This window comes from Petromyzon marinus, chromosome 62 (genome assembly GCF_048934315.1).
Source record: "Petromyzon marinus isolate PM22_M1 ecotype Great Lakes invasive population chromosome 62, UKy_Petmar_22M1.pri1.0, whole genome shotgun sequence".
NCBI lineage: Eukaryota > Metazoa > Chordata > Hyperoartia > Petromyzontiformes > Petromyzontidae > Petromyzon > Petromyzon marinus.
Genome location: NC_133728.1, coordinates 6,987,715 through 7,013,964, shown reverse-complemented (window position 1 = coordinate 7,013,964; position 26,250 = coordinate 6,987,715). Strand labels below are relative to the sequence as shown.

Genomic DNA, 26,250 nt, shown 5'->3' with positions numbered 1-26,250 from the left:
AAGGGGACAGCTCTTGCTCTTTCAGTAAGCACTGACTTAACAATGTTACTGGAAGTGCTTTGCCATAATGCAGGGTCAGTGATCTCATAGCACCAGGAATCGCTTGGTTGCTGATTTGATTCTTGTGAACTCCCCAACTGCTCCTGAGGTAGAAATAACACATTCTCCTGCGGAAGGGTGCTGGTAGGAACGTCGGGTTGCTCGGTCAATGGCCAGGGTCAACAACAACAACGGAGGCACCACCACCACCACGTGGTGTGTTCAGCACCACGTGGTGTGTTCCGCACAATATGCCCGACTGTGAGGGCGGGCACAAGCCGGCGTGAGTAGGTGAAACGTTGAGTTTTATAAGGGGGGCACCACGGGGTGACCAGTCCCTCCCCACCCAGCCCCACCCCTCCCACCCCCCCATCCCCTCCCCTCCCTCCCCACCCAGCCCCTCCCCACCCTCCCCTCTCCACCCAGCCCCACCCCTCCCACTTTTGGATGCACCACGGACGGACGGACGGACACAACAATAATCCCCTGTGGGCCTGCTGGTGGTGTAGTAACCACCAGGAGGTTCCTACACAGTATGATGGTTCTTGAATACCATTAGCTGTTGAGGGTTCGCCTTCAAAGGATGGCTCCTGAGGCAGGTGACAACGTTACTGGAAATTGAACTCGTGCTCGTTCCTTCCTCACAGCTGACAAGAGCTGCTGTTGCTGTCACCATCATTAGCTATCGGAGGTTTTTTTTTTAAAGAAGTTGGCAATGAGTGGAACACTTTGAAGCAAAACCTGCCTCTTTTGCCTCTCGTTCTTTGTCGGCTTTCAATTTGGAAACACCCCTATTCCAACGATTGTTTTGTCCATACTTCAGAACCAGCGCGCTATGTATATGGATATATTCATAGCATCTCTCAATACTTATTAAATTATCATTTAGTTAATATATATTCATAATGACAACACCCTTCGATAGCATCTCTCAATACTTGTTAAATTATCATTTAATTAATATATATTCATAATGACAACACCCTTCGATAGCATCTCTCAATACTTATTAAATTATCATTTAATTAATATATATTAATAATGGCAACACCCTTCGAATGCTGTTTTTATGGAAAATGCAATCAAGTGGTGATATTTTTATAGTCTACTGGGACCTAAAGGCAGCTTTGAGTAGATAAAAGAAAAAAATAGAAATTGCACATTAAATAAAATAACCCCAACCCTTTAAAAAGGCCGTTAGAAAAGAGCCCTTAGGAGAGATTGTTGAAATAGCCTTTAATAAGTAATATTTAAAAATACTTTTTTTTTAAAGCACGCTTTAATGAAATGTACCGTACTAGTAATGGCACAACTCCACGACCAAAGGAAGTGGCCCCTAAGCTTGCCACAACGTAAGGGGACCCGTGGCGATTTACAGCCAACGTCAGTTGACCGTGGACACTTAGACCCAAGCCGAAACATAAAATATAACAAAAATAATGGTTAAAAATATGTTTTATTTTTATTTTTTGTTGATAGAATATAGTATTGTCACCAGTGTGACATCAGTATACCAAGTTTGCAGTCGATACCACATTGGGAAGTGGGTACAAATTGAGTTACAAGATTTGAGGATACAACAACGACAACAGACAGAGTGAGTTAAATAAAAGCGTGTAATAATAATAATAAAAAGGCTCAGTTTAACACGTAGGCTTTCGCGACCAATATTATTCATAATAAAGGGTTTTGGGTTAGATCGCGTTATTTATACATGTGTCGTAACCCTCCACCACCCGACACGGCCAATCAGCAAAGAAAAAAGTGTCACGTTGACAAAAGACAAATAATTCACTACTTTAGCCCACCGGTGTGTTGAAGAGTGAATCCACAACATTTACAGTTTGAGTACGACGTTTCGCTGGTAAATACATCCAGCATCATCAGGCAATTCGCCAGAATGGTAAAGCCCTCGCTTGCTGATATGAGTTAAGTGATGACGTTACCCTGCTGCTCTATATAAAACCGGGAGCAAGCGAGGGCTTTACCATTCTGGCGAATTGCCTGATGATGCTGGATGTATTTACCAGCGAAACATCGTACTCAAACTGTAAATGCGGATTCACTCTTCAACACACCGGTGGGCTAAAGTAATGAATTATTTGTCTTTTGTCGACGTGACACTTTTTTTTTGCTGATTGGCCGTGTCGGGTGGTGGAGGGTTACGACACATTTATGAATAAACGCGATCTAACCCAAAAACCTTTATTATGAATAAAAAGGCTGTTGTTTTAGAAAAAAATATTTAAAAAAAACTCTCTGAATATATGACTGTGGCGACTCAAGCAAGAAAACAGGCATCTGTCTGTAGCTTTAACTACCAAGAAATGTCTCGTATACGCAGAGAGAATTATGTTGCTTGAAATTCAAAAGGTAACTTTTTTTTTCCATTGGCTGAACAACCAACAAAGGTTTTTTGACAAGTCAGTGAAATCATTTGGTGGAGACTTTGCACATAGGCCACACCCCATCGATGGGGAGGGGGAAAAAGACGTCGCAAAGAGCTTTAGACAATTTGCATGTCAACGTTAGCATCATCTATCTAAAAAAATAGACAGTTTATGGGAAAAAAATGAATGGGGTTTTCCTTAATCTTTAAGTATGGATTGGGTCTCGTGTGAAAAAATCTAGCTTTTGGGTTATTTTTTTAATGTTTGACAAAACCGCGGTGTATTTTTTTAAATTTGATTTGTCAACAAACAACGAGCCCTCGATCTCACTAGCTGACCTTTAAGTGCAAATAATTTGGTTGGAAGGGTAGCTAAGCTGGCAAAAATGTCAGCTAGCTAACTACTTTCCGTTAACAAGCTGAATCATGTGGGCAAGCTAGCGAGGGAAAATAGCCAGCTAGCTAAAAATAAAAGGGAAAAGCCAGTTACGGTAAGATCAAATAAAGAACGGCTTGCCATAATATTACGCCGTTCAAACTGTCCTGTCATGCGGAATGAACTGACTCGTTGGCGAATATTAATTGTATCATGTCCCAGCGTATAGCAGCGTGCCAGCCGGTGGCTCGGTTGTACAGAAGAACCGTACCCTCCGAGAGGCTCCCGTTTTAAGCACGTCCTGTGTGTAACACGGGGGCCCCGAGGTGTTACGCTCAACGTGAGCACCGAAGGGTCTGAGGGGGGCCCTAGTGGTGAGCTCACGCTATAGGCACCCAGGGGCCTCGTGGTCAGCTTGCGCTGTGAAGCTCAGAGGGCCCTGGCGTTCAACTTCCCTCGGAGAGTTTTGGGCCACGCACCGCGCGCGGCCTCAGGCTGGGAGGCCCCCTGGCAGTCCGAGGCCCCTGGGATCCTGGCCCCACTGTCTTGGTCCACGATCCAGCCTTGATGATAGGGGTAGTAATAGGGGTAGTGATAGGGGTAGTGATAGTGATAGGGGTAATGATAGGGGTAGTGATAGTGATAGGGGTAGTGATAGGGGTAGTGATAGGGGTAGTGATAGTGATAGGGGTAGTTTATAGTGATAGGGGTAGTGATAGTGATAGGGGTAGTGATAGTGATAGGGGGTAGTGATAGGGGTAGGGGTAGTGATAGTGATAGGAGGTAGTGATAGGGGTAGTTATAGTGATAGGGGTAGGGTAGTGATAGGGGTAGTGATAGGGGTAGTTATAGTGATAGGGATAGTGATAGTGATAGGGGTAGTGATTGGGGTAGTGATAGTGATAGGGGTAGTGATAGTGATAGGGGTAGTGGTAGTGATAGGGGTAGTGATAGTGGTAGGGGTAGTGATAGGGGTAGTGATAGTGATAGGGGTAGTGATAGGGGTAGTGATAGTGATAGGGGTAGTGATAGGGGGTAGTGATAGTGATAGGGGTAGTGATAGGGGTAGGGGTAGTGATAGGGGTAGTGATAGGGGTAGTGATAGTGATAGGGGTAGTGATAGGGGGTAGTAATAGGGGCAGTTATAGGGGTAGTGATAGGGGTAGTGATAGGGGTAGTGATAGTGATAGAGATAGTGATAGGGGTAGTGATAGTGATAAGGGTAGTGATAGGGGTAGTGATAGTGATAGGGGTAGTGATAGGGGTAGTGATTGGGGGTAGTGATAGCGGTAGGGGTAGTGAGAGGGGTAATGATAGGGGTATTGATACTGATAGGGGTAGTGAAAGGGGTAGTGATAGTGATAGGGGTATTGATAGTGATAGGGGTAGTGATAGGGGTTTTGATAGTGATAGGGATAGTGATAGTGATAGGGGTAGTGATAGGGGTAGTGATAGGGGGTAGTGATAGTGATAGGGGTAGTGATAGGTGGTAGTGATAGTGATAGGGGTGTGATTGTGATAGGGGTAGTGATAGTGATAGGGGTAGTGATAGGGGTAGAGATAGTGATAGGGGGTAGTGATAGTGATAGGGGTAGTGATAGCGGGTAGTGATAGTGATTGGGGTAGTGATAGTGATAGGGGAAGTGATAGTGATAGGGGTAGTGATAGTGATAGGGGTAGTGATAGGGGTAGTGATAGGGGTAGCGAAAGGTGGGTAGTGTTAGTGATAGGGGTAGTGATAGTGATAGGGGGTAGTGATAGTGATAGGGGTAGTGATAGTGATAGGGGTAGTGATTGGGGTAGTGATAGGGGTAGTGATAAGGGTAGTGATAGTGATTGGGGTAGTGATAGGGGAAGTGATAGTGATAGGGGTAGTGATAGTGATAGGGGTAGTAATAGTGATAGGGGTAGTGATAGTGGTAGGGGTAGTGATTGGGGTAGTGATAGGGGTAGTGATAAGGGTAGTGATAGTGATTGGGGTAGTGATAGGGGAAGTGATAGTGATAGGGGTAGTGATAGTGATAGGGGTAGTAATAGTGATAGGGGTAGTGATAGTGGTAGGGGTAGTGGTAGGGGTAGTGATAGGGGTAGTGATAGTGATAAGGGTAGTGATAGTGATAGGGGAAGTGATAGTGATAGGAGTAGTGATAGTGATAGGGGTAGTAATAGTGATAGGGGGTAGTGATATGGGTAGTGATAGTGGTAGGGGTAGTGATAGGGGTAGTGATAGTGATAGGGGTAGTGGTAGTGATAGTGATAGGGGTAGTGATAGTGGTAGGGGTAGTGATAGTGGTAGGGGTAGTGATAGTGATAAGGGTAGTGATAGTGGTAGGGGTAGTGATAGTGGTAGGGGTAGTGATAGTGATAGGGGTAGTGACAGTGGTAGGGGTAGTGATAGTGGTAGGGGTAGTGATAGTGATAGGGGTAGTGATAGTGGTATGGGTAGTGATAGGGGTAGTGATAGTCATAGGGGTAGTGATAGTGATAGGGGTAGTGATAGTGGTAGGGGTAGTGATAGTGATAGGGGTAGTGATAGTGGTAGGGGTAGTGATAGTGGTAGGGGTAGTGATAGTGATAGGGGTAGCGATAGTGGTAGGGGTAGTGATAGTGGTAGGGGTAGTGATAGTGATAGGGGTAGTGATAGTGGTAGGGGTAGTGGTAGTGATAGGGGTAGCGATAGGGGTAGTGATAGGGGTAGTGGTAGGGTTAGTGATAGTGGTAGGGGTAGTGATAGTGATAGGGGTAGTGATAGTGGTAGGGTTAGTGATAGTGATAGGGGTAGTGATAGTGGTAGGGGTAGTGATAGTGATAGGGGTAGTGATAGTGATAGGGGTAGTGATAGGGGTAGTGATAGGGGTAGTGATAGTGGTAGCGATAGTGGTAGTGATAGGGGTAGTGATAGTGATACTGGTAGTGGTAGTGATAATGATAGGGGTAGTGATAGTAATAGTGATAGGGGTAGTGGTAGTGATAGTGATAGGGGTAGTGATAGTGATACTGGTAGTGGTAGTGATAGTGATAGGGGCAGTGATAGTAATAGTGATAGTGGTAGGGGTAGTGATAGTGATAGGGGTAGTGATAGCGGTAGTGATAGTGGTAGGGGTAGTAATAGTAATACTGGTAGGATAGGGGGTAGTGATACGGGTAGTGATAGTGATAGGGGTAGTGATAGTAATAATGATAGTAATAGTGATAGGGGTAGTGATAGTGATAGGGGTAGTGGTAGGGGTAGTGATAGTGATAGGGGTAGTGATAGTGGTAGGGGTAGTGATAGTGGTAGGGGTAGTGATAGTGATAGGGGTAGTGATAGTGGTAGGGGTAGTGATAGTGGTAGGGGTAGTGATAGTGGTATGGGTAGTGATAGGGGTAGTGATAGTGATAGGGGTAGTGATAGTGATAGGGGTAGTGATAGTGGTAGGGGTAGTGATAGTGATAGGGGTAGTGATAGTGGTAGGGGTAGTGATAGTGGTAGGGGTAGTGATAGTGATAGGGGTAGCGATAGTGGTAGGGGTAGTGATAGGGGTAGTGATAGTGATAGGGGTATTGATAGTGATAGGGGTAGTGATAGGGGTTTTGATAGTGATAGGGATAGTGATAGTGATAGGGGTAGTGATAGGGGTAGTGATAGGGGGTAGTGATAGTGATAGGGGTAGTGATAGGTGGTAGTGATAGTGATAGGGGTGTGATTGTGATAGGGGTAGTGATAGTGATAGGGGTAGTGATAGGGGTAGAGATAGTGATAGGGGGTAGTGATAGTGATAGGGGTAGTGATAGCGGGTAGTGATAGTGATTGGGGTAGTGATAGTGATAGGGGAAGTGATAGTGATAGGGGTAGTGATAGTGATAGGGGTAGTGATAGGGGTAGTGATAGGGGTAGCGAAAGGGAGTAGTGTTAGTGATAGGGGTAGTGATAGTGATAGGGGTAGTAATAGTGATAGGGGTAGTGATAGTGATAGGGGTAGTGATTGGGGTAGTGATAGGGGTAGTGATAAGGGTAGTGATAGTGATTGGGTTAGTGATAGGGGAAGTGATAGTGATAGGGGTAGTGATAGTGATAGGGGTAGTAATAGTGATAGGGGTAGTGATAGTGGTAGGGGTAGTGGTAGGGGTAGTGATAGGGGTAGTGATAGTGATAAGGGTAGTGATAGTGATAGGGGAAGTGATAGTGATAGGGGTAGTGATAGTGATAGGGGTAGTAATAGTGATAGGGGGTAGTGATATGGGTAGTGATAGTGGTAGGGGTAGTGATAGGGGTAGTGATAGTGATAGGGGTAGTGGTAGTGATAGTGATAGGGGTAGTGATAGTGGTAGGGGTAGTGATAGTGGTAGGGGTAGTGATAGTGATAAGGGTAGTGATAGTGGTAGGGGTAGTGATAGTGGTAGGGGTAGTGATAGTGATAGGGGTAGTGATAGTGGTAGTGATAGTGGTAGGGGTAGTGATAGTGATAGGGGTAGTGATAGTGGTATGGGTAGTGATAGGGGTAGTGATAGTGATAGGGGTAGTGATAGTGATAGGGGTAGTGATAGTGGTAGGGGTAGTGATAGTGATAGGGGTAGTGATAGTGGTAGGGGTAGTGATAGTGGTAGGGGTAGTGATAGTGATAGGGGTAGCGATAGTTGTAGGGGTAGTGATAGTGGTAGGGGTAGTGATAGTGATAGGGGTAGTGATAGTGGTAGGGGTAGTGGTAGTGATAGGGGTAGCGATAGGGGTAGTGATAGGGGTAGTGGTAGGGTTAGTGATAGTGGTAGGGGTAGTGATAGTGATAGGGGTAGTGATAGTGGTAGGGTTAGTGATAGTGATAGGGGTAGTGATAGTGGTAGGGGTAGTGATAGTGATAGGGGTAGTGATAGCGGTAGTGATAGGGGTAGTGATAGTGGTAGCGATAGTGGTAGTGATAGGGGTAGTGATAGTGATACTGGTAGTGGTAGTGATAATGATAGGGGTAGTGATAGTAATAGTGATAGGGGTAGTGGTAGTGATAGTGATAGGGGTAGTGATAGTGATACTGGTAGTGGTAGTGATAGGGGCAGTGATAGTAATAGTGATAGTGGTAGGGGTAGTGATAGTGATAGGGGTAGTGATAGCGGTAGTGATAGTGGTAGGGGTAGTAATAGTAATACTGGTAGGATAGGGGGTAGTGATAGGGGTAGTGATAGTGATAGGGGTAGTGATAGTAATAGTAATAATGATAGTAATAGTGATAGGGGTAGTGATAGTGATAGGGGTAGTGGTAGGGGTAGTGATAGTGATAGGGGTAGTGATAGGTGTATTGATAGTGGTAGTGGTAGGGGTAGTGATATGGGTAGTGATAGTGATAGGGGTAGTGATAGTGATAGGGGTAGTGATAGTGATAGGGGTAGTGATAGTGGTAGGGGTACTGATAGTGATAGGGGTAGTGATAGTGGTAGGGGTAGTGATAGTGGTAGGGGTAGTGATAGTGATAGGGGTAGTGATAGTGGTAGGGGTAGTGATAGTGGTAGGGGTAGTGATAGTGATAGGGGTAGTGATAGTGGTAGGGGTAGTGGTAGTGATAGGGGTAGCGATAGGGGTAGTGATAGGGGTAGTGGTAGGGGTAGTGATATTGGTAGGGGTAGTGATAGTGATAGGGGTAGTGATAGTGGTAGGGTTAGTGATAGTGATAGGGGTAGTGATAGTGGTAGGGGTAGGGGTAGTGATAGTGATAGGGGTAGTGATAACGGTAGTGATAGTGATAGGGGTAGTGATAGTGGTAGCGATAGTGGTAGTGATAGTGATAGGGGTAGTGATAGTGATACTTGTAGTGGTAGTGATAGTGATAGGGGTAGTGATAGTAATAGTGATAGCGGTAGTGGTAGTGATAGTCATAGGGGTAGTGGTAGTGATACTGGTAGTGGTAGTGATAGGGGCAGTGATAGTAATAGTGATAGTGGTAGGGGTAGTGATAGTGATAGGGGTAGTGATAGCGGTAGTGATAGTGATCTCAGAGGTAGCTCTGTGATATCCACTTCCGTGGGTTGATGGTAACAGGAAGTGCTGTCCTCTACCGTGTTTGGACCAGAGGTGACTTGAAGAAGAAGTGATCTCAGAGGTAGCTCTGTGATATCCACTTCCGTGGGTTGATGGTAACAGGAAGTGCTGCCCTCCACCGTGTTGGGACCAGAGGTGACTTGAAGAAGAAGGAATCTCAGAGGTAGCTCTGTGATGTCCACTTCCGTGGGCTGATGGTAACAGGAAGTGCTGCCCTCTACCGTGTTTGGACCAGAGGTCACTTGAAGAAGAAGGGATCTCAGAGGTAGCTCTGTGATATCCACTTCCGTGGGTTGATTGTAACAGGAAGTGCTGTCCTCATCTGTGTTTGGACCAGAGGTCACTTGAAGACGAAGGGATCTCAGAGGTAGCTCTGTGATATCCACTTCCGTGGGTTTATGGTAACAGGAAGTGCTGTCATTTACTGTGTGTAAATCCGAAGTGACTTGAAGAAGAAGTGATCTCAGAGGTAGCTCTGTGATATCCACTTCCGTGGGTTGATGGTAACAGGAAGTGCTGCCCTCTACCGTGTTTGGACCAGAGGTCACTTGAAGAAGAAGTGATCTCAGAGGTAGCTCTGTGATATCCACTTCCGTGGGTTGATGGTAACAGGAAGTGCTGTCCTCATCTGTGTTTGGACCAGAGGTCACTTGAAGACGAAGGGATCTCAGAGGTAGCTCTGTGATATCCACTTCCGTGGGTTGATGGTAACAGGAAGTGCTGTCATTTACTGTGTGTAGATCCGAGGTACTTGAAGAAGAAGGGATCTCAGAGGTAGCTCTGTGATATCCACTTCCGTGGGTTGATGGTAACAGGAAGTGCTGCCCTCTACCGTGTTTGGACCAGAGGTCACTTGAAGAAGAAGTGATCTCAGAGGTAGCTCTGTGATATCCACTTCCGTGGGTTGATGGTAACAGGAAGTGCTGTCCTCATCTGTGTTTGGACCAGAGGTCACTTGAAGACGAAGGGATCTCAGAGGTAGCTCTGTGATATCCACTTCCGTGGGTTGATGGTAACAGGAAGTGCTGTCATTTACTGTGTGTAGATCCGAGGTACTTGAAGAAGAAGGGATCTCAGAGGTAGCTCTGTGATATCCACTTCCGTGGGTTGATGGTAACAGGAAGTGCTGCCCTCATCTGTGTTTTTTACCAGAGGTCACGGGGTCTGTCTCGTGACCTCCTGGCAGCGGGCGTTCGACATTTCACGTGGCCTTAATGTGCACGTGGCCTGGCACAATCGTGTATATATTAATTACCATTGCCAATAATGTTTCCTCTCACTCTTGGGCAATAGAACGCATCTGAGCCTGAAGCCCCTTCGGCTCTGCCACTCCGCATGTTTCAATGGCAAACTTGCGCACACACACCAAAGACATAGCTGCCCCGTATAGCCTCAAGAGGCCGTTGAAGGCAAGTTCTTCTACTCGCCAGCAGCACCTATGAAGGGCCGGCAAGGCACATGAGCAGTTGGGTGGCCAGAATCATGTAACGGCCGCCTTAGTCTCACTAGCGGCAATGTTTTATACATCGCACCACACAATCATTTTGAGGCTGAGTCGACCTAGGCGAGACCCATGACCAAGTCCAGATAATCGTCACTGGATTTGACCTTGAGCAGGAATCGAACTCGGGTTGTCGGTTTCGTAGCACGGCTCGCAAGCTTCTGCACTTCCGCACCAAATACAAAGAACCCCCAGATAGCCTCAACAGGCTCTTTGGCCGAGTGATGTTAGCGAGTAGCGAGTGAGTGAGCGGGTGAGTGAGTGGGTGAGTCAGTGAGTGAGTTGGTGAGGGAGTGAGTCAGTGAGTGAGAGGGTGAGTCAGTGAGTGAGTAGGTAAGTCAGTAAGTGAGTGGGTGAGTTAGTGAGTGAGTGGGTGTGTCAGTGAGTGAGTGAGTGGGTGAGTCAGTGAGTGAGTGGGCGAATCAGTGAGTAAGTGATTTGAGTCAGTGAGTGAGTGGGTAAGTCAGTGAGTGAGTGGGTGAGTCAGTTAGTAAGTGAGTGAGTCAGTGAGTGAGTGGGTGAGTGGGTGAGTCAGTTAGTAAGTGAGTGAGTGAGTCAGTGAGTGAGTGGGTTAGTCAGTGAGTGAGTGGGTGAGTCAGTGAATGAGTGGGTGAGTCAGTTAGTAAGTGGGTGAGTCAGTGAGTGAGTGGGTGAGTCAGTGAGTGAGCGCGCGAGTGAGTGGGTGAGTCAGTGAGTGAGAGGGTGAGTGTACGAGTGATGAATACGCAATGGGAGTGTCGACAATAGCGAGGGAGCGGAGTGAGTTGGTGAGCGAGTGGCTATGTATTTGAGTGAGTGAATGAGTGAGCGAGCAAGTGAGCCAGATGTTTGGACGTTGTGCCAGTTAGTGAGTGAGTGAGCGAATGAGTGTATGAACGAGCGAAAGGCTGTGCGAATGAGTGAGCGAGCGAGAGAGTGAATGAGCGAGCGAGTGGTTGTGCGAATGAATGCGTCAGTGAGTGAACGAGTGATTGGTTGTTCGAATGAATGAATGAATGAGCGAGCGAGTTGGGAGGTTGTGCCAGTGAGTGAATGAATCAGTGAGCGAATGTGGGTGAGTGAGAGTGGGTGAGTGAAAAAGTGGGTTAGTGAGAGTGTGGGTGAGTGAGTTGGTGAGTGAGAGAGTGGGTGAGTGGGTGAGTGAGATAGTGGGTGAGTGAGTGAGTGGGTGAGTGAGAGAGTGGGTGAGTGAGAGAGTGGGTGAGTGGGCGTGTGAGAGAGTGGGTGAGTGAGTGAGTGAGATAGTTGGTGAGTGAGATAGTAAGAGAGTGGGAGAGTGAGAGAGTGGGTGAGTGAGAGAGTGAGTGAGTGAGAGAGTGAGTGAGTGAGTGGGTGAGTGAGAGAGTGGGTGAGCGAGAGAGTGAGTGAGTGGGTGAATGAGAGGGTGGGTGAGTGAGAGAGTGGGTGAGTGAGAGAGTGGGAGAGTGAGAGAGTGGGTGAGTGAGAGAGTGAGTGAGTGAGAGAGTGAATGAGTGAATGGGTGACTGAGAGCGTGGGTAAGTGAGAGAGTGGATGAGTGAGAGAGTGGTTGAGTGAGAGCATTGGTAAGTGAGAGTGAGTGAGTGAGTGGGTGAGTGAGAGAGTGGGTGAGCGAGAGAGTGAGTGAGTGGGTGAATGAGAGGGTGGGTGAGTGAGAGAGTGGGTGAGTGAGAGAGTGGGAGAGTGAGAGAGTGGGTGAGTGAGAGTGTGAGTGAGTGAGAGAGTGAATGAGTGAATGGGTGACTGAGAGCGTGGGTAAGTGAGAGAGTGGATGAGTGAGAGAGTGGTTGAGTGAGAGCATTGGTAAGTGAGAGAGTGGGTGAGTGGGTGAGTGGGAGAAAGAGCGAGTGGGTGAATGAGAGAGGGGGAGAGTGGGTGAGTGAGAGAGTGGGTGAGTGAGAGAGTGGTGAGTGAGAGAGTGAGAGTGTGGTGGTGAGTGGGTGAGTGAGAGAGTGAGAGAGTGGGTGAGTGAGAGAGTGGGTGAGTGAGAGTGTGAGAGAGTGGGTGAGTGAGAGGGTGGGTGAGTGAGAGCTTGAGTGAGTGAGTGAGAGGGTGGGTGAGTGAGAGGGTGAGTGAGTGAGAGAGTGAGAGAGTGAGTGAGAGAATGAGAGGGTGAGTGAGAGGGTGGGTGAGTGAGGGAGTGTGAGGGTGGGTGAGCGAGTGAGTGAGAGAGTGAGTGAGTGAGAGAATGAGAGCGTAAGTGAGTGAGAGGGTGGGTGAGTGAGTGAGTGGGTGAGAGGGAGGGTTGGTGAGTGAGTGGGTGAGTGAGAGGGTGAGTGAGTGAGAGAGTGGGTGAGTGAGAGAGTGAGTGAGTGAGAGAGTGGGTGAGTGAGAGAGTGGGTGAGTGAGAGAGTGAGAGAGTGGGTGAGAGGGAGGGTTGGTGAGTGAGTGAGAGAGTGAGAGAGTGAGGGAGTGGGTGAGTGAGAGAGTGGGTGAGTGGGAGAGTGGACGAGTGAGAGAGTGGGTGAGTGCGCGTGTGGGTGAGTGAGAGGGTGGGTGAGTGAGAGAGTGGGTGAGTGAGAGAGTGAGAGGGTGGGTGAGTGAGAGAGTGAGAGAGTGGGTTAGTGAGAGAGTGGGTGAGTGAGAGAGTGGGTGAGTGAGAGAGTGAGAGAGTGGGTGAGTGAGTGAGAGAGTGAGTGAGTGAGAGAGTGAGAGAGTGGGTGAGTGAGAGAGTGAGTGAGTGGGTGAGTGAGAGAGTGGGTGAGAGAGAGAGTGGGAGAGTGAGAGAGTGGGTGAGTGCCCGAGTGAGAGAGTGGGTGAGTGAGAGGGTGAGAGAGTGGGTGAGTGGGAGAGTGGGTCAGTGAGAGAGTGAGAGAGTGGGTGAGTGAGTGAGAGAGTGGGTGAGTGAGGGAGTGAGAGAGTGGGTGAGTGAGAGAGTGGGTGAGTGAGAGAGTGAGAGAGTGGGTGAGTTAGAGAGTGAGTTAGTGATTGAGTGGTTGAGTGAGAGGGTGGGTGAGTGAGAGGGTGAGTGAGTGAGAGAGAGGGTTGGTGAGTGAGGGAGTGGGTGAGTGAGAGAGTGAGAGAGTGGGTGAGTGAGAGAGTGAGTTAGTGAGTGAGTGGGTGAGTGAGAGAGTGGGTTAGTGAGAGGGTGCGTGAGTGAGAGAGTGAGTGAGTGAGATAGTGGGAGAGTGGGTGAGTGAGAGATTGAGTGAGTGGGTGAGTGAGAGGGTGGGTGAGCGAGAGAGTGAGTGAGTGGGTGAATGAGAGGGTAGGTGAGTGAGAGAGTGGGTAAGTGAGAGAGTGGGAGAGTGAGAGAGTGGGTGAGTGAGAGAGTGAGTGAGTGAGAGAGTGAATGAGTGAATGGGTGACTGAGAGCGTGGGTAAGTGAGAGAGTGGATGAGTGAGAGAGTGGTTGAGTGAGAGCATTGGTAAGTGAGAGAGTGGGTGAGTGGGTGAGTGGGAGAAAGAGCGAGTGGGTGAATGAGAGAGTGGGTGAGTGAGAGAGTGGGTGAGTTAGAGAGTGGTGAGTGCGAGAAGGGGTGAGTGAGAGAGTGGTGAGTGAGAGAGTGAGAGTGTGAGTGAGTGGGTGAGTGAGAGAGTGAGAGAGTGGGTGAGTGAGAGAGTGGGTGAGTGAGAGTGTGAGAGAGTGGGTGAGTGAGAGGGTGGGTGAGTGAGAGCTTGAGTGAGTGAGTGAGAGGGTGGGTGAGTGAGAGGGTGAGTGAGTGAGAGAGTGAGAGAGTGAGTGAGAGAATGAGAGGGTGAGTGAGAGGGTGGGTGAGTGAGGGAGTGTGAGGGTGGGTGAGCGAGTGAGTGAGAGAGTGAGTGAGTGAGAGAATGAGAGCGTAAGTGAGTGAGAGGGTGGGTGAGTGAGTGAGTGGGTGAGAGGGAGGGTTGGTGAGTGAGTGGGTGAGTGAGAGGGGGGGTGAGTGAGTGAGAGGTGAGTGAGTGAGAGAGTGGGTGAGTGAGAGAGTGAGTGAGTGAGAGAGTGAGTGAGTGAGAGAGTGAGAGAGTGGGTGAGAGGGAGGGTTGGTGAGTGAGTGAGAGAGTGAGAGAGTGAGGGAGTGGGTGAGTGAGAGAGTGGGTGAGTGAGAGAGTGGGTGAGTGGGAGAGTGGACGAGTGAGAGAGTGGGTGAGTGCGCGTGTGGGTGAGTGAGAGGGTGGGTGAGTGAGAGAGTGAGAGAGTGGGTTAGTGAGAGAGTGAGAGAGTGAGAGAGTGGGTGAGTGAGAGAGTGAGAGAGTGGGTGAGTGAGAGAGTGAGAGAGTGGGTGAGTGAGTGAGAGAGTGAGTGAGTGAGAGAGTGAGAGAGTGGGTGAGAGAGAGAGTGGGAGCGTGAGAGAGTGGGTGAGTGCCCGAGTGAGAGAGTGGGTGAGTGAGAGGGTGAGAGAGTGGGTGAGTGGCAGATTGGGTCAGTGAGAGAGTGAGAGAGTGGGTGAGTGAGTGAGAGAGTGGGTGAGTGAGTGAGAGAGTGAGTGAGTGAGAGAATGAGAGCGTGAGTGAGAGGGTGGGTGAGTGAGTGAGTGGGTGAGAGGGAGGGTTGGTGAGTGAGTGGGTGAGTGAGAGGGTGGGTGAGTGAGTGAGAGGGTGAGTGAGTGAGAGAGTAGGTGAGTGAGAGAGTGAGTGAGTGAGAGAGTGGGTGAGTGAGAGAGTGAGAGAGTGGGTGAGAGGGAGGGTTGGTGAGTGAGTGAGAGAGTGAGAGAGTGAGGGAGTGGGTGAGTGAGAGAATGGGTGAGTGGGAGAGTGAGAGAGTGGGTGAGTGAGAGAGTGAGAGAGTGGGTGAGTGAGAGAGTGGGTGAGTGAGAGAGTGGGTGAGTGAGAGAGTGAGAGAGTGGGTGAGTGAGAGAGTGAGAGAGTGGGTGAGTGAGTGAGAGAGTGAGTGAGTGAGAGAGTGAGAGAGTGGGTGAGTGAGAGAGTGAGTGAGTAGGTGAGTGAGAGAGTGGGTGAGAGAGAGAGTGGGAGAGTGAGAGAGTGGGTGAGTGCCCGAGTTAGAGTGTGGGTGAGTGAGAGAGTGAGAGAGTGGGTGAGTGGGAGAGTGGGTCAGTGAGAAAGTGGGTGAGTGAGTGAGAGAGTGGGTGAGTGAGAGAGTGAGAGAGTGGGTGAGTGAGAGAGTGGGTGAGTGAGAGAGTGAGAGAGTGGGTGAGTTAGAGAGTGAGTTAGTGATTGAGTGGTTGAGTGAGAGGGTGGGTGAGTGAGAGGGTGAGTGAGTGAGTGAGAGGGTTTGGTGAGTGAGGGAGTGGGTGAGTGAGAGAGTGATAGAGTGTGTGAGTGAGAGAGTGAGTTAGTGAGTGAGTGGGTGAGTGAGAGAGTGGGTTAGTGAGAGGGTGCGTGAGTGAGAGAGTGAGTGAGTGAGATAGTGGGAGAGTGGGTGAGTGAGAGATTGAGTGAGTGGGTGAGTGAGAGGGTGGGTGAGTGAGAGAGTGAAAGAGTGGGTGAGTGAGAGAGTGAGAGAGTGGGGAGTGAGTGAGAGAGTGGGTGAGTGTGAGGGTGAGTGAGTGAGTGGGTGAGTGAGAGAGTGGGTGACCGAGAGAGTGAGTGAGTGGGTGAATGAGAGGGTAGGTGAGTGAGAGAGTGGGTAAGTGAGAGAGTGGGAGAGTGAGAGAGTGGGTGAGTGAGAGAGTGAGTGAGTGAGAGAGTGAATGAGTGAATGGGTGACTGAGAGCGTGGGTAAGTGAGAGAGTGGATGAGTGAGAGAGTGGTTGAGTGAGAGAGTGAGAGAGTGGGTGAGAGGGAGGGTTGGTGAGTGAGTGAGAGAGTGAGAGAGTGAGGGAGTGGGTGAGTGAGAGAATGGGTGAGTGGGAGAGTGGACGAGTGAGAGAGTGGGTGAGTGCGCGTGTGGGTGAGTGAGAGGGTGGGTGAGTGAGAGAGTGGGTGAGTGAGAGAGTGAGAGAGTGGGTGAGTGAGAGAGTGAGAGAGTGGGTTAGTGAGAGAGTGGGTGAGTGAGAGAGTGGGTGAGTGAAGAGTGAGAGAGTGGGTGAGTGAGAGAGTGAGAGAGTGGGTGAGTGAGTGAGAGAGTGAGTGAGTGAGAGAGTGAGAGAGTGGGTGAGTGAGAGAGTGAGTGAGTGGGTGAGTGAGAGAGTGGGTGAGAGAGAGAGTGGGAGAGTGAGAGAGTGGGTGAGTGCCCGAGTGAGAGAGTGGGTGAGTGAGAGAGTGAGAGAGTGGGTGAGTGGGAGAGTGGGTCAGTGAGAGAGTGGGTGAGTGAGTGAGAGAGTGGGTGAGTGAGAGAGTGGGTGAGTGGGAGAGTGAGAGAGTGGGTGAGTGAGAGAGTGAGTTAGTGAGTGAGTGCGTTAGTGAGAGAGTGGGTTAGTGAGAGAGTGAGAGAGTGGGTTAGTGAGAGAGTGAGAGGGTGGGTGAGTTAGAGAGTGGGTTAGTGAGAGAGTGAGTGAGTGGGTGAGTGAGAGAGTGGGTGAGTGAGAGGGTGAGTGAGTGAGAGAGTGGGTGAGTGAGAGAGGGTGAGTGAGAGAGTGAGAGAGTGGGTGAGAGGGAGGGTTGGTGAGTGAGTGAGAGAGTGAGAGAGTGAGGGAGTGGGTGAGTGAGAGAATGGGTGAGTGGGAGAGTGGACGAGTGAGAGAGTGGGTGAGTGCGCGTGTGGGTGAGTGAGAGGGTGGGTGAGTGAGAGAGTGGGTGAGTGAGAGAGTGAGAGAGTGGGTGAGTGAGAGAGTGAGAGAGTGGGTTAGTGAGAGAGTGGGTGAGTGAGAGAGTGGGTGAGTGAGAGAGTGAGAGAGTGGGTGAGTGAGAGAGTGAGAGAGTGGGTGAGTGAGTGAGAGAGGTGAGTGAGTGAGAGAGTGAGAGAGTGGGTGAGTGAGAGAGTGAGTGAGTGGGTGAGTGAGAGAGTGGGTGAGAGAGAGAGTGGGAGAGTGAGAGAGTGGGTGAGTGCCCGAGTGAGAGAGTGGGTGAGTGAGAGAGTGAGAGAGTGGGTGAGTGGGAGAGTGGGTCAGTGAGAGAGTGGGTGAGTGAGTGAGAGAGTGGGTGAGTGAGAGAGTGAGAGAGTGGGTGAGTGAGAGAGTGGGTGAGTGAGAGAGTGAGAGAGTGGGTGAGTTAGAGAGTGAGTTAGTGATTGAGTGGTTGAGTGAGAGGGTGGGTGAGTGAGAGGGTGAGTGAGTGAGTGAGAGGGTTGGTGAGTGAGGGAGTGGGTGAGTGAGAGAGTGATAGAGTGGGTGAGTGAGAGAGTGAGTTAGTGAGTGAGTGGGTGAGTGAGAGAGTGGGTTAGTGAGAGGGTGCGTGAGTGAGAGAGTGAGTGAGTGAGATAGTGGGAGAGTGGGTGAGTGAGAGATTGAGTGAGTGGGTGAGTGAGAGGGTGGGTGAGTGAGAGAGTGAAAGAGTGGGTGAGTGAGAGAGGAGTGAGAGAGTGGGTGAGTGAGTGAGAGAGTGGGTGAGTGTGAGAGTGAGTGAGTGAGTGGGTGAGTGAGAGAGTGGGTGAGCGAGAGAGTGAGTGAGTGGGTGAATGAGAGGTTAGGTGAGTGAGAGGGTGGGTAAGTGAGAGAGTGGGAGAGTGAGAGAGTGGGTGAGTGAGAGAGTGAGTGAGTGAGAGAGTGAATGAGTGAATGGGTGACTGAGAGCGTGGGTAAGTGAGAGGTGTGGATGAGTGAGAGAGTGGTTGAGTGAGAGCATTGGTAAGTGAGAGAGTGGGTGAGTGGGTGAGTGGGAGAAAGAGCGAGTGGGTGAATGAGAGAGTGGGTGAGTGAGAGAGTGGGTGAGTTAGAGAGTGGTGAGTGCGAGAAGGGGTGAGTGAGAGAGTGGGTGAGTGAGAGAGTGGTGAGTGAGAGAGTGAGAGTGTGAGTGAGTGGGTGAGTGAGAGAGTGATTGAGTGAGAGAGTGGGTGAGTGAGAGTGTGAGAGAGGTGGGTGAGTGAGAGGGTGGGTGAGTGAGAGAGTGGTGAGTGAGAGAGTGAGAGGGTGGGTGAGTGAGGGAGTGTGAGGGTGGGTGAGAGAATGAGAGGGTGAGTGAGAGGGTGGGAGAAAGAGCGAGTGGGTGAATGAGAGAGGGGGAGAGTGGGTGAGTGAGAGAGTGGGTGAGATAGAGAGTGGTGAGTGCGAGAAGGGGTGAGTGAGAGAGTGGGTGAGTGAGAGAGTGGTGAGTGAGAGAGTGAGAGTGTGAGGAGTGAGGTGAGTGAGAGAGTGAGAGAGTGGGTGAGTGAGAGAGTGGGTGAGTGAGAGTGTGAGAGAGGGTGGGTGAGTGAGAGGGTGGGTGAGTGGAGAGCTTGAGTGAGTGAGTGAGAGGGTGGGTGAGTGAGAGGGTGAGTGAGTGAGAGAGTGAGAGAGTGAGTGAGAGAATGAGAGGGTGAGTGAGAGGGTGGGTGAGTGAGGGAGTGTGAGGGTGGGTGAGCGAGTGAGTGAGAGAGTGAGTGAGTGAGAGAATGAGAGCGTAAGTGAGTGAGAGGGTGGGTGAAGTGAGTGAGTGGGTGAGAGGGAGGGTTGGTGAGTGAGTGGGTGAGTGAGAGGGTGAGTGAGTGAGAGAGTGGGTGAGTGAGAGAGTGAGTGAGTGAGAGAGTGGGTGAGTGAGAGAGTGGGTGAGTGAGAGAGTGAGAGAGTGGGTGAGAGGGAGGGTTGGTGAGTGAGTGAGAGAGTGAGAGAGTGAGGGAGTGGGTGAGTGAGAGAGTGGGTGAGTGGGAGAGTGGACGAGTGAGAGAGTGGGTGAGTGCGCGTGTGGGTGAGTGAGAGGGTGGGTGAGTGAGAGAGTGGGTGAGTGAGAGAGTGAGAGGGTGGGTGAGTGAGAGAGTGAGAGAGTGGGTTAGTGAGAGAGTGGGTGAGTGAGAGAGTGGGTGAGTGAGAGAGTGAGAGAGTGGGTGAGTGAGTGAGAGAGTGAGTGAGTGAGAGAGTGAGAGAGTGGGTGAGTGAGAGAGTGAGTGAGTGGGTGAGTGAGAGAGTGGGTGAGAGAGAGAGATGGGAGCGTGAGAGAGTGGGTGAGTGCCCGAGTGAGAGAGTGGCGTGAGTGAGAGGGTGAGAGAGTGGGTGAGTGGGAGAGTGGGTCAGTGAGAGAGTGAGAGAGTGGGTGAGTGAGTGAGAGAGTGGGTGAGTGAGTGAGAGAGTGAGTGAGTGAGAGAATGAGAGCGTAAGTGAGTGAGAGGGTGGGTGAGTGAGTGAGTGAGTGGGTGAGAGGGAGGGTTGGTGAGTGAGTGGGTGAGTGAGAGGGTGGGTGAGTGAGTGAGAGGGTGAGTGAGTGAGAGAGTGGGTGAGTGAGAGAGTGAGTGAGTGAGAGAGTGGGTGAGTGAGAGAGTGAGAGAGTGGGTGAGAGGGAGGGTTGGTGAGTGAGTGAGAGAGTGAGAGAGTGAGGGAGTGGGTGAGTGAGAGGGTGGGTGAGTGGGAGAGTGAGAGAGTGGGTGAGTTAGAGAGTGGGTTAGTGAGAGAGTGAGTGAGTGGGTGAGTGAGAGAGTGGGTGAGTGAGAGAGTGGGTGAGTGAGAGAGTGAGTGAGTGAGAGAGTGGGTGAGTGAGAGAGTGGGTGAGTGAGAGAGTGAGGGAGTGGGTGAGTGAGAGAATGGGTGAGTGGGAGAGTGGACGAGTGAGAGAGTGGGTGAGTGAGAGTGGGTGAGTGAGAGAGAGTGAGAGAGTGGGTGAGTGAGAGAGTGAGAGAGTGGGTTAGTGAGAGAGTGGGTGAGTGAGAGAGTGGGTGAGTGAGAGAGTGAGAGAGTGGGTGAGTGAGAGAGTGAGAGAGTGGGTGAGTGAGTGAGAGAGTGAGTGAGTGAGAGAGTGAGAGAGTGGGTGAGTGAGAGAGTGAGTGAGTGGGTGAGTGAGAGAGTGGGTGAGAGAGAGAGTGGGAGAGTGAGAGAGTGGGTGAGTGCCCGAGTGAGAGAGTGGGTGAGTGAGAGAGTGAGAGAGTGGGTGAGTGGGAGAGTGGGTCAGTGAGAGAGTGGGTGAGTGAGTGAGAGAGTGGGTGAGTGAGAGAGTGAGAGAGTGGGTGAGTGAGAGAGTGGGTGAGTGAGAGAGTGAGAGAGTGGGTGAGTTAGAGAGTGAGTTAGTGATTGAGTGGTTGAGTGAGAGGGTGGGTGAGTGAGAGAGGTGAGTGAGTGAGAGAGAGGGTTGGTGAGTGAGGGAGTGGGTGAGTGAGAGAGTGATAGAGTGGGTGAGTGAGAGAGTGAGTTAGTGAGTGAGTGGGTGAGTGAGAGAGTGGGTTAGTGAGAGGGTGCGTGAGTGAGAGAGTGAGTGAGTGAGATAGTGGGAGAGTGGGTGAGTGAGAGATTGAGTGAGTGGGTGAGTGAGAGGGTGGGTGAGTGAGAGAGTGAAAGAGTGGGTGAGTGAGAGAGTGAGAGAGTGGGTGAGTGAGTGAGAGAGTGGGTGAGTGTGAGAGTGAGTGAGTAAGTGACGGAGTGGGTGAGTGAGAGAGAGGGTGGGTGAGTGAGAGAGTGGGTGTGAGTGAGAGAGTGGGAGAGTGAGTGAGTGAGTGAGATAGTGGGAGAGTGGGTGAGTGAGGGAGTTGGTGAGTGAGGGAGTGGGTGAGTGAGTGAGTGGGTGCGTGAGAGAGTGAGAGAGTGGGTGAGAGAGTGGGTGAGTGAGTGAGTAGGTGAGTGAGAGAGTGGGTGAGTGAGTGGGTGAGTGAGTGAGAGAGAGAGTGGGTGAGGAGTGAGTGGGTGAGTGAGTGAGTTTGTGAGTGAGAGAGTGGGTGAGTGAGAGAGTGGGTGGAGTGAGAGAGTGGGTAAGTGAGAGAGTGGGTGAGTGAGAGGGTGGGTGAGTGAGAGAGTGAGAGAGTGGGTGAGTGAGAGAGTGGTTGAGTGAGAGAGTGAGAGAGTGGGTTAGTGAGAGAGTGGGTGAGTGAGAGAGTGGGTGAGTGAGAGAGTGAGAGAGTGGGTGAGTGAGAGAGTGAGAGAGTGGGTGAGTGAGTGAGAGAGTGAGTGAGTGAGAGAGTGAGAGAGTGGGTGAGTGAGAGAGTGAGTGAGTGGGTGAGTGAGAGAGTGGGTGAGAGAGAGAGTGGGAGAGTGAGAGAGTGGGTGAGTGCCGAGTGAGAGAGTGGGTGAGTGAGAGAGTGAGAGAGTGGGTGAGTGGGAGAGTGGGTCAGTGAGAGAGTGAGAGAGTGGGTGAGTGAGTGAGAGAGTGGGTGAGTGAGAGAGTGATAGAGTGGGTGAGTGAGAGAGTGGGTGAGTGAGAGAGTGAGAGAGTTGGTTGAGTTAGAGAGTGAGTTAGTGATTGAGTGGTTGAGTGAGAGGGTGGGTGAGTGAGAGGGTGAGTGAGTGAGAGAGAGGGTTGGTGAGTGAGGGAGTGGGTGAGTGAGAGAGTGATAGAGTGGGTGAGTGAGAGAGTGAGTTAGTGAGTGAGTGGGTGAGTGAGAGAGTGGGTTAGTGAGAGGGTGCGTGAGTGAGAGAGTGAGTGAGTGAGATAGTGGGAGAGTGGGTGAGTGAGAGATTGAGTGAGTGGGTGAGTGAGAGGGTGGGTGAGTGAGAGAGTGAAAGAGTGGGTGAGTGAGAGGAGTGAGAGAGTGGGTGAGTGAGTGAGAGAGTGGGTGAGTGTGAGAGTGAGTGAGTAAGTGACGGAGTGGGTGAGTGAGAGAGAGTGTGGGTGAGTGAGAGAGTGGGTGTGAGTGAGAGAGTGGGAGAGTGAGTGAGTGGGTGAGTGAGATAGTGGGAGAGTGGGTGAGTGAGGGAGTTGGTGAGTGAGGGAGTGGGTGAGTGAGTGAGTGGGTGCGTGAGAGAGTGAGAGAGTGGGTGAGTGAGAGAGTGGTTGAGAGAGTGGGTGAGTGAGTGAGTAGGTGAGTGAGAGAGTGGGTGAGTGAGTGGGTGAGTGAGTGAGAGAGTGGGTGAGTGAGTGAGTGGGAGTGAGTGAGTTTGTGAGTGAGAGAGTGGGTGAGTGAGAGAGTGGGTGAGTGAGAGAGTGGGTAAGTGAGAGAGTGGGTGAGTGAGAGGGTGGGTGAGTGAGAGAGTGGGTGAGTGAGAGAGTGGGTGAGTGAGAGAGTGGGTTAGTGAGTGAGTGGGTTAGTGAGTGAGTGGGTTAGTGAGAGAGTGGGTTAGTGAGAGAGTGAGACAGTGGGTTAGTGAGAGAGTGAGAGAGTGGGTGAGTTAGAGAGTGGGTTAGTGAGAGAGTGAGTGAGTGGGTGAGTGAGAGAGTGGGTGAGTGAGAGAGTGGGTTAGTGAGAGAGTGAGTGAGTGGGTGAGTGAGAGAGTGGGTGAGTGAGAGAGTGGGTGAGTGAGAGAGTGGGTGAGTGAGAGGGGTGAGAGAGTGGGTGAGTGAGAGTGTGGGTGAGAGAGAGTGAGAGAGAGAGGGTGAGTGAGAGAGTGAGTGAGTGAGAGAGTGGGTGAGTGAGAGAGTGAGAGAGTGGGTGAGTGAGAGTGTGGGTGAGAGAGAGTGAGAGAGAGAGGGTGAGTGAGAGAGTGGGTGAGTGAGAGAGTGGTGAGTGAGAGAGTGGGTCAGTGTGCCAGTGAGTGTTCGAGCGAGCGAGAGGGAGACACAGAGACGCGATAATGCGAATCAGCGGTGTGGTGTGAGCGAGGACAGATGCATGGCTGGGTTTCACGCTGGGTAGGAATTTAAGAAACAGACATGCAGGCAGATGTAGACGCACACAGGGGGAGAGAGGGGTGGGTCGGGCCCCCGCGTGCTCCCAGGATTTCACGAGTTCCTCAACGACGTCCCATCATCAACCTCCCTTCGTGTAGAAATCATCACCAAAGATTCCCCACCACCACCACCACCCCCCACGTGTCGCCTTTTATTGAACAGATTGTAGGGTACGAACAGGACACCGTACACCACAGAAGGCTGAATACAAGGCCGTAATTATAATAAATATTGGGGTGGGGGGGGGACCCATCACCACCCCCCCCAATATTCAAATATGCTGAAAATGTCCCCCCGCCCCCCAATATATTTCTATAAAATAGATTTCTGTTTATATGATTGTGGTTATGGTTGTTACTTTATAAATCCCTAATCTCTGCCATTGCACACCATGAAACAAGGAAAGGTAGAACAAAAAAAAACAGAGCAATGTAATTCAATAACACTATTAGACATTATTGTTAAAAAAATAAACACAAAGTCCATCCCACTTGTGAGTTAATTTTTTTTATATTTTAAGCCAACACCCCACAACACAGCCTTCGTCTCCCTTACCACCACCACCACTCCCCTCCCCACCGCAGTGGCGATGTCCTCCACACACCGCACCGGGTACTCGGTTCAGGCTGAGTCTACCTAGACGGAGGGCCCAGGCGATCAGGTCGCGAGCCGGAGACGAACCTTGGGGAGCTATCAGGTTTCGTGGCACGCCGGCTACCCACATTCCCACATTCACACATTGCCGCTCCGAAGGCGAAGCCACCTGTGTAGAACCTCTCTCTCTCTCTCTCGTTGATTATTATTATTGTTGTTGTTACACGCTTTAAATTGAACTCACTCTGTCTGTTGTTGTTGTATCCCCAAATTTTGCAACTCAATTTTAAAACACTTACCAATGTGGTATCGACTGCAAGCTTGGTACAGTGAGGGAAAAAAGTATTTGATCCCCTGCTGATTTTGTACGTTTGCCCACTGACAAAGAAATGATCAGTTATATAATTTTAATGGTAGGTTTATTTGAACAGTGAGAGACAGAATAACAACAACAAAATCCAGAAAAACGCACGTCAAAAATGTTATAAATTGATTTGCATTTTAATGAGGGAAATAAGTATTTGAACCCTCTGCAAAACATGACTTAGTACTTTGATGGCAAAGCCCTTGTTGGCAATCACAGAGGTCAGACGTTTCTTGTAGTTGGCCACCAGGTTTGCACACATCTCAGGAGGGATTTTGTCCCACTCCTCTTTGCAGATCTTCTCCAAGTCATTAAGGTTTTGAGGCTGACGTTTGGCAACTCGAACCTTCAGCTCCCTCCACAGATTTGCTATGGGATTAAGGTCTGGAGACTGGCTAGGCCACTCCAGGACCCTAATGTGCTTCTTCTTGAGCCACTCCTTTGTTGCCTTGGCCGTGTGTTTTGGGTCATTGTCATGCTGGAATACCCATCCACGACCCATTGTCAATGCCCTGGCTGAGGGAAGGAGGTTCTCACCCAAGATTTGACGGTACATGGCCCCGTCCATCGTCCCTTTGATGCGGTGAAGTTGTCCTGTCCCCTTAGCAGAAAAACACCCCCAAAGCATAATGTTTCCACCTCCATGTTTGACGGTAGGGATGGTGTTCTTGGGGTCAAAGGCAGCATTCCTCCTCCTCCAAACACGGCAAGTTGAGTTGATGCCAAATAGCTCCATTTTGGTCTCATCTGACCACAACACTTTCACCCAGTTGTCCACTGAATCATTCAGATGTTAATTGGCAAACTTCAGACGGGCATGTACATGTGCTTTCTTGAGCAAGGGGACCTTGCGGGCGCTGCAGGATTTCAGTCCTTCACGGCGTAGTGTGTTACCAATTGTTTTCTTGGTGACTATGGTCCCAGCTGCCTTGAGATCATTGACAAGATCCTCCCGTGTAGTTTTGGGCTGATTCCTCACCGTTCTCATGATCATTGCAACTCCACGAGGTGAGATCTTGCATGGAGCTCCAGGCCGAGGGAGATTGACAGTTCTTTTGTGTTTCTTCCATTTGCGAATAATTGCACCAACTGTTGTCACCTTCTCACTAAGATGCTTGGCAATGGTCTTGTAGCCCATTCCAGCCTTGTGTAGGTCTACAATATTGTCCCTGACATCCTTGGAGAGCTCTTTGGTCTTGTCAATGGTGGAGAGTTTGGAATCTGATTGATTGATTGCTTCTGTGGACAGGTGTCTTTCATACAGGTAACAAGCTGAGATCAGGAGCACTCCCTTTAAGAGTGTGCTCCTAATCTCAGCTCGATACCTGTATAAAAGACACCTGGGAGCCAGAAATATTTCTGAATGAGAGGGTGCCAAATACTTATTTCCCTCATTAAAATGCAAATCAATTTATAACATTTTTGACATGCGTTTTTTCTGGATTTTGTTGTTGTTATTCTGTCTCTCACTGTTCAAATTAACCTACCATTAAAATTATAGACTGATCATTTCTTTGTCAGTGGGCAAACGTACAAAATCAGCAGGGGATAAAATATTTTTTTTCCCTCACTGTATGCTTGTGTCATACTGATGACAATACTATATTCTATCATACAAAAATACAAAATATAAATATTTTTAAACATGATTTTTTTACATGTTATGTTTCAGCTTGGGTCTAATTTTCCACGCTCAACTGACGTTGCCTTTAAATCACCACGGGTCCCCTTACGTTGTGGCAAGCTTCGGGCCCACTTCCTGGAGTCGTGGAGTTACTAGTACGGTACATTTAATTAAAGCGTGCTTTTTAAAAAAAAAAGTTAATTTTTTTAATGTATAAAATATTACCAATTTTGTAACAGACTATAAAAGGGTCAAGTGCTGTCAGCGAGCCGCAGCACCTACATACGGAAGCCCCAGACGGGGTGTCTCGCCCCGCCCCCCACCCCAGCGGTGATGATTACGCACAAACAGCATTTTGAGGCTGAGTCGACCTAAGGGAGGGCCCAACTCCGATCATCGTCTCAGCAGCAACAGCAGCTTTAGCCTACGCCATGGCACAAAGGCGCCGGTGGTGGTGGTGGTGGCGGTGGTGGTGGCGGTGGCGGTGGTGGCGGTGGTGGTGGTGGTGGTGGTGGCGGTGGTGGCGGTGGTGGCGGTGGTGGTGGTGGTGGTGGCGGTGGTGGTGGTGGTGGCGGTGGTGGTGGCGGTGGTGGTGGTGGTGGCGGTGGTGGTGGTGGTGGCGGTGGTGGTGGTGGTGGCGGTGGTGGTGGTGATGGTGGTGGTGGTGGTGGCGGTGGTGGTGGTGGTGGTGGCGGTCGTGGTGGTGGTGGTGGTGATAGTGGTGGCGGTGGTGGTGGCGGTGGTGGTGGTGGCGGTGGTGGTGGTGGTGATGGCGGTGGTGGCGGTGGTGGTGGCGGTGGTGGTGGCGGTGGTGGTGGTGGTGGTGGCGGTGTTGGTGGTGGTGATGGTGGTGGTGGCGGTGGTGGTGGTGGCGGTGGTGGCGGTGGTGGTGGCGGTGGTGGTGGTGGTGGCGGTGGTGGTGGTGGTGGCGGTGATGGTGGTGGTGGTGGTGGCGGTGGT

General features: G+C 50.4%; 1 pseudogene; it reads left to right on the top strand.

Moving 5' to 3' along the window:
* LOC116957831 (small ribosomal subunit protein uS2 pseudogene) overlaps positions 1-26,250 on the top strand; it is a 149,742-nt pseudogene that overhangs the window by 116,630 nt on the left and 6,862 nt on the right.